This window comes from Semicossyphus pulcher, unplaced genomic scaffold (assembly GCF_022749685.1).
Source record: "Semicossyphus pulcher isolate SPU_LCO1_2020_fin unplaced genomic scaffold, fSemPul1.0.p SCAF_6, whole genome shotgun sequence".
Taxonomy (NCBI): domain Eukaryota; kingdom Metazoa; phylum Chordata; class Actinopteri; order Labriformes; family Labridae; genus Semicossyphus; species Semicossyphus pulcher.
Window position 1 is genome coordinate 31,382,377 of NW_027211737.1, and position 10,881 is coordinate 31,393,257.

The window sequence follows — 10,881 nt, forward strand, 5'->3', positions numbered from 1 at the left end:
GCAACCGATTAAGTCACTGATTGATTTTAATGTAAATAATAATTAATAATAAATCATAATCATAATAAACTTAGCCTCTAAACTTGCTTTATGAAGTCATTGACACGATCTTCTAAAGGTCTCAGGGTCATAAGTAAAATGAAACCCCATCAAGGCCCTCACAGGTCCCCGGACCACACTCTAAGCACCTGTTCCATGAACCATGCTGGATGGATCAACAGCGCCACCCAGTGGAGGAACTGCTGAGTTTATAAAAGAGGACTTTTTAAAAACATCTATGTCTCATTGTTTAAAAGGACTTTCCAGAATTTAAAAAGTTCTTCCTTAGAGGAACACGATCTGTAGATACATTCTGTCCATCAATTAATCAATTAGTCGACTAATTCGGCTCCACTGCTGTTAGAAACAATCCTGATACAAACCACCTGCTTTGTTCATATTTTAACTTTAATGTATCATTTATTTTAACCTGTAAGTCGCTGTTTTTATGTCTTTTAAGATACATTTAAAAAGCTGTTATTCTCATGTCAACAAACTGCTGATAAGATGAAGTGAAAACATCACAGAGAAACAAACAGAAGAAAACGATTCATTTCAAAGATCAGAGTTGGAGAAAAACGTTTATTGAACTGACTTAAAATCCTTCGAGTAAAAAAAGCTCTAAAACATTTTACGCACTCCAACCAAACAAAAAGTGGATGAAACTCAAACTTTAGGATCTAAAATCAAAGGTTGTTTCTGGTTTGTGAAACAGTCACCGAGAAACAGATGAGACATGAGGTTTAAGTGAGACGACGTCTGATCTGAGATGTTCAGGTGAGGATGCGTCTTCATACTTTTCTGTTCTGAAGTGATGATCAATAAAACATCATCAGGCTTCACCGGCTGATTTGTCTTCACCTGCAGAGACACAAGTGAGAACACTAAACAGGTAAGAAACAACAACAATAACTTGAGCTGTGTGGAGAAATATTAGTGTTCTAACTTTGCCACCAGGGGGCGCTGAGTCTGAATGGTTTAGGTTAGAAAGAGGAAGGTCAGGCAGGTTTATTTTCACAGCACTTTTACAGAATAAGGTGATTCAAAGTTATTTTAAATGAGACAGAAAGGCATTAAGAAAAAGGATTCAAGCAAAATAAAACAGAATATTTATATAAGTTGTTTTTATGCCCCTAAACTGTCAAACTCACTGTCTCTGGAGATCAAAGCTATCTTTATATTGGCTTCTTATTTGTAGTAATTGTATAAGTTGTATAAAAAATGTTTAATTGTTTCTGCAATAACTTGGAATTTCTTTTGCCTCATTTAACTTTTAACTGATTTTTATTTATTGATTTCTAACATTTTAAGGTTGTTTGCTGTATTTTTTTAATCTTTCAAACATCTAGCTTTTGTTGTCATCTGTTTGTTTGTTTGTTTGTGGGCTGCATGTCTGTATGAAAGTTGTTATATAAATAAATACAGTTAATTTGAGTTAAAATAGAACCCTACGGAAGCCCTAAGCGGACATGCATCCATAAATTTAATTTACTCTATTTCCCTGCGATAACGAGTCATTTCAGTTGTTTTCTCCAGATCTCGACGTATTTATCTCGAGATAACAAAGCTGGTTTTCTCGCGATTACGGGATCATTTTCTGTCGATTAATAAAACATTCAGTGCTTCATTAACAAACAACAATGGTTAGGTATTATATAATTCAGGGAGGAAGTCATTGAAGTTTAAGTTACGTTTTTAAATGTATTTGATTCTTAGAATTTAGCAGTGTTGGGACCAAGTCATCTTTGTTCAAGTCATTTGTTCCAAGTCTCAAGCAAGTCTCAAGTAATTTTTTCTTTGCCAAGTCAAGTCACAGGTTATGTCAAGTCAAGTCGAGTCCTTAGTTAAGTCAAGTCACTTTTTTTCCGCCCAAGATGCAGCACTCTTACCTGTAGTATCCGGTCTTTATAAAGAGAAAACACAAGGTGTCAGCAGCCCGTCTAATAATGAAAGTATTGGCTAATTTATATAACCTGTTCATAAAGTCTGACAGTGAATTGTATCTGTGTTATCTTGGCACAGACGCAGCCATGATGATGGTCTGCTCTAAGACCGTGTTGCCATAGCGAGGAGTTTGACTGACAGCCAGTCATCCAATCATGACATTCACATACCAGGGAGCTTTTTGAGTCGTCCAATCATGACTCCCAGTTTGCGCTGCGTACAACTTGACAACTTTATCATTTTATATTGAACAGCTAACATTCAAACTTATGAACACACGCAGGTCATCCGAGTCATCATGCCTCAAGTCATTTATTTTTTGTCAACTCAAGTCACAAGTCATCAAAACAGTGACTCGAGTCGACTTGAGTCCAAGTCACCAGGTCTCAAGTCCACATCTCTGGAATTTAGTAACCTTAGAGCTGAAATGTTAACATATTAAGTACGCAGATATTTTTCACTACACTAAGAATGTACATCACTATATGAACTCGTGTCTGTGTGGGGGGTGTGAACGGGAAGAACACAGGTGTTCACTTAAAATAAAATGTTGTATTTTTCTGCTCCTCACTTACAGCGGCTGTCTGAGGGTTAAGACTCGGTTAAAGGGTTAAAATGAATCATGTTAGGATATGTGTAAGTGAGAGTGTAAAAGCATGCATTTATGCATGTGTGTACATACAGTCAGGTTTGGTTGGAGGAGGAGGTGGAGGAGGCGGAGGAGGTGGTGCGGCGCAGGTGTAGGACACCTCCAGGTACCTGGTCTCCTCGATGCAGGGATATTCACCAAACACCCGCTCAGTGACGGGGACCTTACAGGACCTCTTGTTCCCACAGCTGGAGGCAGAAAGACAGAAGGTCAGAGACAGTCTGACATCTTTCCAGAAGTCAAACAGAGTCAGAGGTGATCCGTCTGTTCTGAAGCACGTTAGTCAGTGCAGCACACGCACAGAAAAAGTCTCTGTGGAGAGATGCTGATGAGTCCAGGACAGGACAGAGGCCTGTCTCATTTTTCAGTCTGGGATCAGCTCATCCATCTTTTCTTTGTCCTAGTTTTTCAAAATAAAACTCTATTAAATCATCTGATCCAGATAGAGCCTTTTCGAGATGACCAATTCCAGATACCCAGAGCTCTAAATGTGACTAGACACTACCGACATTGTCCACAGGGGGTGGCAAAATCCACACTACATAAAAGTTCAGACAGACAGACAGCCTTTCACACCCACGGGCAATGAAGCATTACAAGCATGTCTTTGTGGGAGGAGACCCCGGAGAACAGAACATGCAAGCTGCCCACAGAAAGGCCCACTTTGCCTTCCCAAACCGGGGTTTAAACCAGTGACCTTCTAGCTGTGAGGCAACAGAGCTAACCAAAGCACCACCGTGCAGCCCTGCTGCTTGAAAGTAAATATGTGATATCTGATATTGACACTATTTGGTCTAAATCCTTTATTTTTTCACAACTCTGTCTACTGTGTCTATTATACATAAAATTCAAGAAAAAAATATGAAAACACACGTCTACAGTATAAACTCCTCCGTAATAATGTTGTTTTGTTTGACTATTTTAAATTACATTTAGTTCCTGAAATCCAGCCTGACTCCTCCCCTCTGCCGGGATCAGGATCTTCCAGATTCTTTTGGATCAAAGTTATCCCAATGCTTCTCAACATCGTGAAGGATCAACACAAAGTGGAGGATTTATTCAGATAAAACTAAAACTGGATAATCTGATGTAAAACCTGCTGCCCCTAACCCAAACATCTGTGGTCTGTAGTCATGTCTCCTCTAAAAGATCATTTATCCAATGATTACATCGTTACTGCAACTTTTCTGTCAACAGGTCATTTAATGAGAAGCTCAGGAGAAGTTTTCTCACAGATCCTCCACCACCATCTCGGCCCAGGGGAAGGAGCAGTAGGTGTCGGGTCCGTCGTCTGGGTGGGGCTTTCCCTCCCCACACCTCGTCCCCACCCCGACCTTGTACAGGATGTGCTCCAGCTTTATCTTCGTGCCGACGTCTGGAAGACAGAATAGAATAAATGAGTTTTTTGCTGAGTTGTGTAATTCACTGTGACAGCGTGTGTTATATGAATGTCAAAGCGTTTAACACTGTGCAGTGACAGAGCTGTTAATCAGTCCCCTCTGGTTTAAAGAGCATGTTCAATCTTTAATATGAACGCAAAATGGATATTGTTATGGGAGGGGCTGTTATAGCAAAGATATATATGGAGCAGATTTAATGTGCGTTTGTGTATATTAAAGTCTGAGGACCTTAACCTGAAGCTTTAGTGATAGTTTAAGATTAAAAGTTTTCTTTCAAGGAACAAGTTTGTAACTTCTGAATTATTCTTCTTATTTTTGTTGCTGAGAGTTCCCGTGTCTGTTTGCTGAATATGAAGCTGCAGCCATGAGCTTGTTAGCTGGACATGGCAAAACGCTGCGAGCCGGGGTTTGTCCAAGAGGTAAAAAAACAAAACATATCTAGCAGTATCTTTAAAGCTCACTTACTAACATTTTTTATTGTACTTGTTTTATCTGAGCAAAAAAACCAAAGTGTGGACACAAAAACAAGAAGTGCTCAAAGTGCAAGTCAATACATTCAGATTATCCTAAAATGCTGAACTTTTGCTTTAAGGTCAAATATACAATTAAGTTTAAATTAGAGTAACAACCATTTAATGTTTATTTGTATAGGCACAAGTGTGAAACAAGTAAACTGATGCAACACACAGCAGCTTTTATAAGCTACTCTGCAAACCCCGTCCTCAGATGGCTCTTTCAATAAAACAGAACAACACAGGATTCAGAAACACTTTAAGACTGTTTCTTACCACACGACATCTCAGCGGTTTCATTATGGCAGGCATAGATGACCTCTCCCTCTGAAAACACACACAGGTCAGACGGTAGGAGTGACAGCACCATCATCATCACCTTCATCACCATCATCATCATCATCATCATTATGCCGAGTCTTTCAGATTTGTTTGTGTTCTTATTCTGTATTTAAACCTTTAAAGCCAAAGTGAATCATCTTTGATACACAAGTTTTTGAGACCTCTACCTCGTCAGTGTGATATTTTGTTTTCATGAAAAACCGGTTGAATACAACCAGACGGCTGCAGTGCAGAGATAATCCACCAGGGGGCAGAGTGTAAGACGTAGAGGATCTTTGGATGAGACTCCTTGGAGGTCGTCAGTCTGTGACCCATGTGTGGTTTGGGAGTTGTAACCGAACCTTAAAGAGGAACATTAACTACTGAGGTAACATGTGATAACTTAATATTTTCTAACTTATTTTAAAGTCAAATCATGTAGAAGATGTGTGTATCAAATTAGAAGCAGCAGCTATTTAATGTCATTTATCAATATTCCTTTTTTAGCACGTTATGAATTATGTGTTTCATAAAACTTTTGATTATTTAAGCAAACTATAATTAGTTTATTTAGAGTGAAAACTGATATATTTATGGCCTATGGTGTTTGTTTTTTACATATGCAACCTGCTGTATCACTATAATGGAGGAGTAATTGGCTCTACTGCTCATAGTTTTCTTTTGCTAATTCATTTTCTCTAAAAAAAAAAAACACTGTTATGAAACAAAAAAACATCAAAGATGCTTAAAGGAAAACGTAAAGAACGATCCGAGTCTGAGCGGTTAAAGGTTCTTTGCTCCATGAAGGACTTTCAAAGGTTAAAAAAAACTTTTTATTGTGATTTCTTTTATTCGTTTTAAAAACACATAATAACCAGTAAATTACAAAAAGAAATTCCAGATTTATTGAATATGATATAAAACAAAAGAAAGAGAATTCTCTGGACAGAACTCGACGGTTTATCTCTTGAACAATCATCCAAAGTGGTTTCTAAAGCTCATTGTTTTGATTTTACATAAGTGGATGATTCAGAGGAAAGACACATTTATTTAAACATAACTATAAATATAAAGTCTGAACTTGTGGCTCAAACAAACTGTTCTGTTTAAGTTTACACTCACCAGCAGCACGAGTGAAGTACCAGGCTGCAGCCAGCACTGAAACACAACACAAGATCACCTGAGTCACAACTTTTAGCAGCGTAACATTTAATTCACAAAACAGGTCAACGACTTCACAAAGAACCGGTTTAGACGACACGGACATGAAAACATTTCTGCTCTGCGGCCAAAATAAGACCTGACGAAGTTTTTGTTCTGATAAAATGACAGCTGATATAGAAGGAAATAAAAGGAGGTGCTGGATAATTAGAAAGTATTTTTAAAAAACAGCTTTCTAACACTATCATTGTTTAATCTGAATAACATAAAACCTGCTGAAGATCTGAATGTGGCCGGCTGACACGGAAAAAATCCAAATGTGGGCTCAGTTTATCATCAGTTCCAACATTTACTATAAAATCAACATAAAGTAAAAAATGACAAAATATAAACGTCAAACAAAACGCTGACTACACGACACAATACACTTTGATCGACCCGCAGAATGCTGACCACGTTAAGCTAGTTTTTCATTGAGATCAAAGCTCTCTGTTATCAGGAAGACCTGTCCAAGAGCAGCAGCAACAAGGTGTCAACCATTAAAACGTATCGACATAAAAACACGCAGATTTACTGACATTACAAATGATGAGATAAAACATTCACACACAGACAGCCTGCACTCATTTGACCATTCCTTCAGACTCATGGAGGGACTTTGTTTCACAGTTGAAGCTCAGTTTGTAGATTGTTCCGTGCAGTCGGAGCAGAGAATCTAAACGCTCTCTTTGCTAATTCGGTTCTGACTTTGGAAGCAACGAAATGTAAAAAGTTCTGAGAGCGGAGAAAATAATTACGAATCGTTACGAATTTACAGAGAAGATAACTTGATTTGCGGATTCTGTGCTTTGCCTGTTTTTGTGATCTGCTGGTTTTATGATTTGCTTGTTTTCCTGTTTTGCTTTGCTTCGTTGTCAAAGCACTTTGTAAACTCTTGTTTTTAAAGGTGCTATATAAATAAAGTTATTATTATTATTATTATAAATAGGTGGGAAGTTTACCAAGAAGAGCTTTGTGTTTTAGGCGGCACATATCTCCACGTTACACCACAATGATAGGAACAACATGCTATTGCTCTTTCAGCTTTATAAACAGTTGTGTTCACATTGTGGATCTTTGTAACGTCTAACACACTTAGCGTGGACAATATGCACAGTGCATAACTCTCCATCAGCTCTACTCAGCTTAACGTAAGTAACTTATTGTACTGTTGTTATCATATTAAGCACTGTAGATTTTGCATTTAGCCCGTGCACACTTTCTTTTTCATATTTCACTTAAATTTGAGTTGATATTTTTTGTTACTCTTATTTAGAGCTGTAAAGTTTCCCTCTGGATGAATAAAATCTTAAAGACAGTTTTGATGATAAAGTAAAGAAGTTGTTTCTCTTCACAAAGATATTTCTTATAGATTTGTTGCAACATTGTCAAAATGTATTCTCTTTTTATCCCAGCCGTGAGTCCACCATAAGTGTACATTCTGACAACGATTATTTATTATGACACGGCCTGTTAAATACTTGATTCTGATTGGTTAAATACGGCATTCCGAGGTCTGCTATTTCTCGATAGCACACCGTTGTTATGAAACGTTTACGTTCCTTTATTTACTGAACTACAACTCTTTTTTCACAAGTTTGAACATCTAACAGCATCACTACACTTTGCATTTGTGTGAAAAGTTTCCAGAATGTCCGGAGAGATTTTTGCCCAAACTAAAAACAAAAGCGTGTGAACGAATGAGAGTAAAGCAGAGCGGACTCACAGCCGAAGGCGACCAGCCTCATTGGGACCATGTTGGCGTCTCTCAGCGTCCTCTTCTGTCCTCCACCTGCAGACAGTCTGACAGTGAAAGCAGCATCTGTGTGTGCAGGTATTTATGCGTCCGTCCTGACAGCAGACATGCAGACGCCTGTCCCGCCGCTGCAGGCATGCAGGGCCTCCTGACCCAGATGTGATGAACGTGTAAAACCCTGCAGGTTGCAGAAGGGCGATCTATAAATCCACAGGTTTCAGGAGCTTTAACACTTTAAATCCCAGCTGCACCTCGTTCTGCTCCATATTCCTCATTAAGAAGCTCGAGGCTTCAAGGAAAAACATCTGGATCTGTTTTCCACAATGTTTGCTAACAGGCACATGTTTACAGAATGAGCGTGTTTTGAAGAACACACGTATGTACGGGCAACTTTCATCTTTGTGACAGCTTAGAAACAGACTCGCTGATACTCCAGTGAACAAACATGGTTGGCTGTTAAAGATCTGAAGCTGTCTCATTAATCTGGCTCCAGATCTCTGAATCGCCCATCCGTTATTAAAAAACATCGGCAGTCGTCGTCTCTGAGTCCTGGAAGCTAAACTCAGAAACAAGCGAGCCAATCAGAGCTTGTAGGCGGGATTAACAATGAAGACACAATCATCTTCACAGTGGTGTGTATGAGATGTTTGCAGCGCTACAGGTTGTCAGTCAATCGAAACATTTATACAATTTTATTAAAACAGATTTTTGTGTCAAACTTTTTGGCTTCTCTCAAAATGGCGTCTATTGGACGGATACGTAAATGAATTAAAACCATAAATACTTTTTGACTGAGTTGCTTATTATTTTTGTGATTCACTGATTGATTGAAATTGTTGCGTATTCACTTTCGGACAATCTTTTTTCAAAGCTCTACACTGGATCTTGTACTAAAGAAACTTAAGTGGAGCAGAAAAACCAAACAGTCAGATTATCACTATACTTCCATGATGGACCGTATCATGTACATTCGAGTAAAGTAGCTAAAAATATAATAGAAATAAAAAACCACCACAATGTAAAATTAAATACTTCAGGGAACCAAACCTTTTATTTAATCTCTTACCTTGCTGCTGTGGTTTTTGGTCTAAATTTCATGGTGGTGTCTTTTTTCATGGTAAACATCTCATTGACATAAAAACAACCCCTCAAACTATTCCCTAAAATTAAAACGTCATCTATAAGTCGAACCCAAATTTGTGGTATGTTGCTGGAAAGTGGAAAAAACAGATTTGCTGGGCTTGAATGAAAATAACCTTTGAGAATAAAATGATCTGATCACTAAACACTCGACGCTTCATGTTAGCACTAAAACTAAATATATGTTCACTTTTTTTTTTGTAGAAGCCAAAACCAAAAAAGAAACCAAACAGATAATTACGGCTCCGGACCCACAGAGACACCACAGACTCCAAAAATGTCCCAACATGCACCAGCAGCTTTATGAAGGAGTCCAGGTGGCCCCTCAGGCTCATAAATACCAGAGTCCTCTGCAGCAGGAGGCGACCACATTATGAGACAGACTGAGAGTTTCAACACGTTAAAATGTTCAGTTTATTGAAATGAAAATGTTCTTGATGTAGTTCTGTGTTTGTTTCAATGATGGTGTATCACATTATTAAGGTGCTTGTCCCTTGGTTCATGATATGATATGAAGTTACTTTAAATGATAAACATGTTTATACAGTTTGGAAATCTTTACATTGATTTGTTTGTTTGTTTGACAGTTTGGTATCTTAATAATTTACACAGCTGATCTTTTTCTGTGACAGAATGGAGGGAAAGTGAACTCGTCTGTGACAAACCAACAATAAATGTGGTTCTTTTGTTAATTTGGAGTTGTCTGAATATGTATAAATCTGACGGCCAACATATAGTTACAGGACTTTAAAGAAATGTGTACTTAATATACTAAATAAATATATAATAAATATTGTCGGCATATAAAGAATTATATATATAAAGTTTGTGTTACTCAGTTGATAACTTTTGTTTGTGCTTGTATAAAATAAGGCTTTTCAACTCGCTATCTGCTCATTATTTTCTCCATTCATCACTTTTGTTAAAACAAGAGACGTGAATAACGCCTAAAACAACGTATCTGGGTGCAAATTGATGCCTTTAAATGACTTAATCAGCTCAGAATGACATCATATTTCATTTACAGAAAAACACAACAAACCATTTTACTTTAGAGTCTGGAAATAACAAGCATCTGTTTTTTTACCTTAAAGTTGTAATCTCAAAGTGCTGCATGTGTGGCGTCCACAGTTGGCTCCGGTTGTAACTCTTGTTTTTCCTGGCTGACGGTCGCTTTCCTTTTCAGACTGTTTGCTTCATCTGAGCGTCGAGTTTGTTTCTTCTTCTTTGGATTTTCACTTCTTGTTGAAGTTGTATCTGTAGTCATCCATCTTTTCTTTGTTTGTTCAGCCATAGTAGATTACTGTTTACTCGCAACACTTGCAGAGAGCGGAAAAGCAGCCGCTTAGCTCCGCCTACCCTCTCTGGCAGACCAACCACTGCTGGCTGATGGAAAACGCGTCACTAACAGACATTTATTTACATGAAAATCTTCGAGATTATTACTTTAAAAATAGCTTAAAGAAATAATAGCTTCGCAATTGTTTTTTTATTTTTTTAAGCGTTTTTTGGGCTTCAACAAGACGAGGTAGTTGTGTCGTCCATCTTCATACACAGTTACGGGCTGATCATAATGTACGGACTTTTGAACACCTTTAGTGATGTCATGTCTCACTGCAGGTCAGAGTTCACTTTTATTGCATGTTGTGATTGTAAGTGTGAGTGGATCATGAGCACAGCTCATCAGTATGTAAGTTCTGAATGTTTCTCTTCTCTTCAGACCACTTTCCTTCCTTCTGTCAACATTAACATACAGACTTGAGATTTGCTGCAAATTAGAATCTTTTAAATGTCTGATATATTATTGATTTTTGTCTGGGGAGGAACTCAAAAAAAAGTCCTTAAAACGCGTTTAAAATATGTTTCATCCAAAGCAGATTTCTGATTGTGAGCTTTAAACTCAAACACAAGTTCGACAAC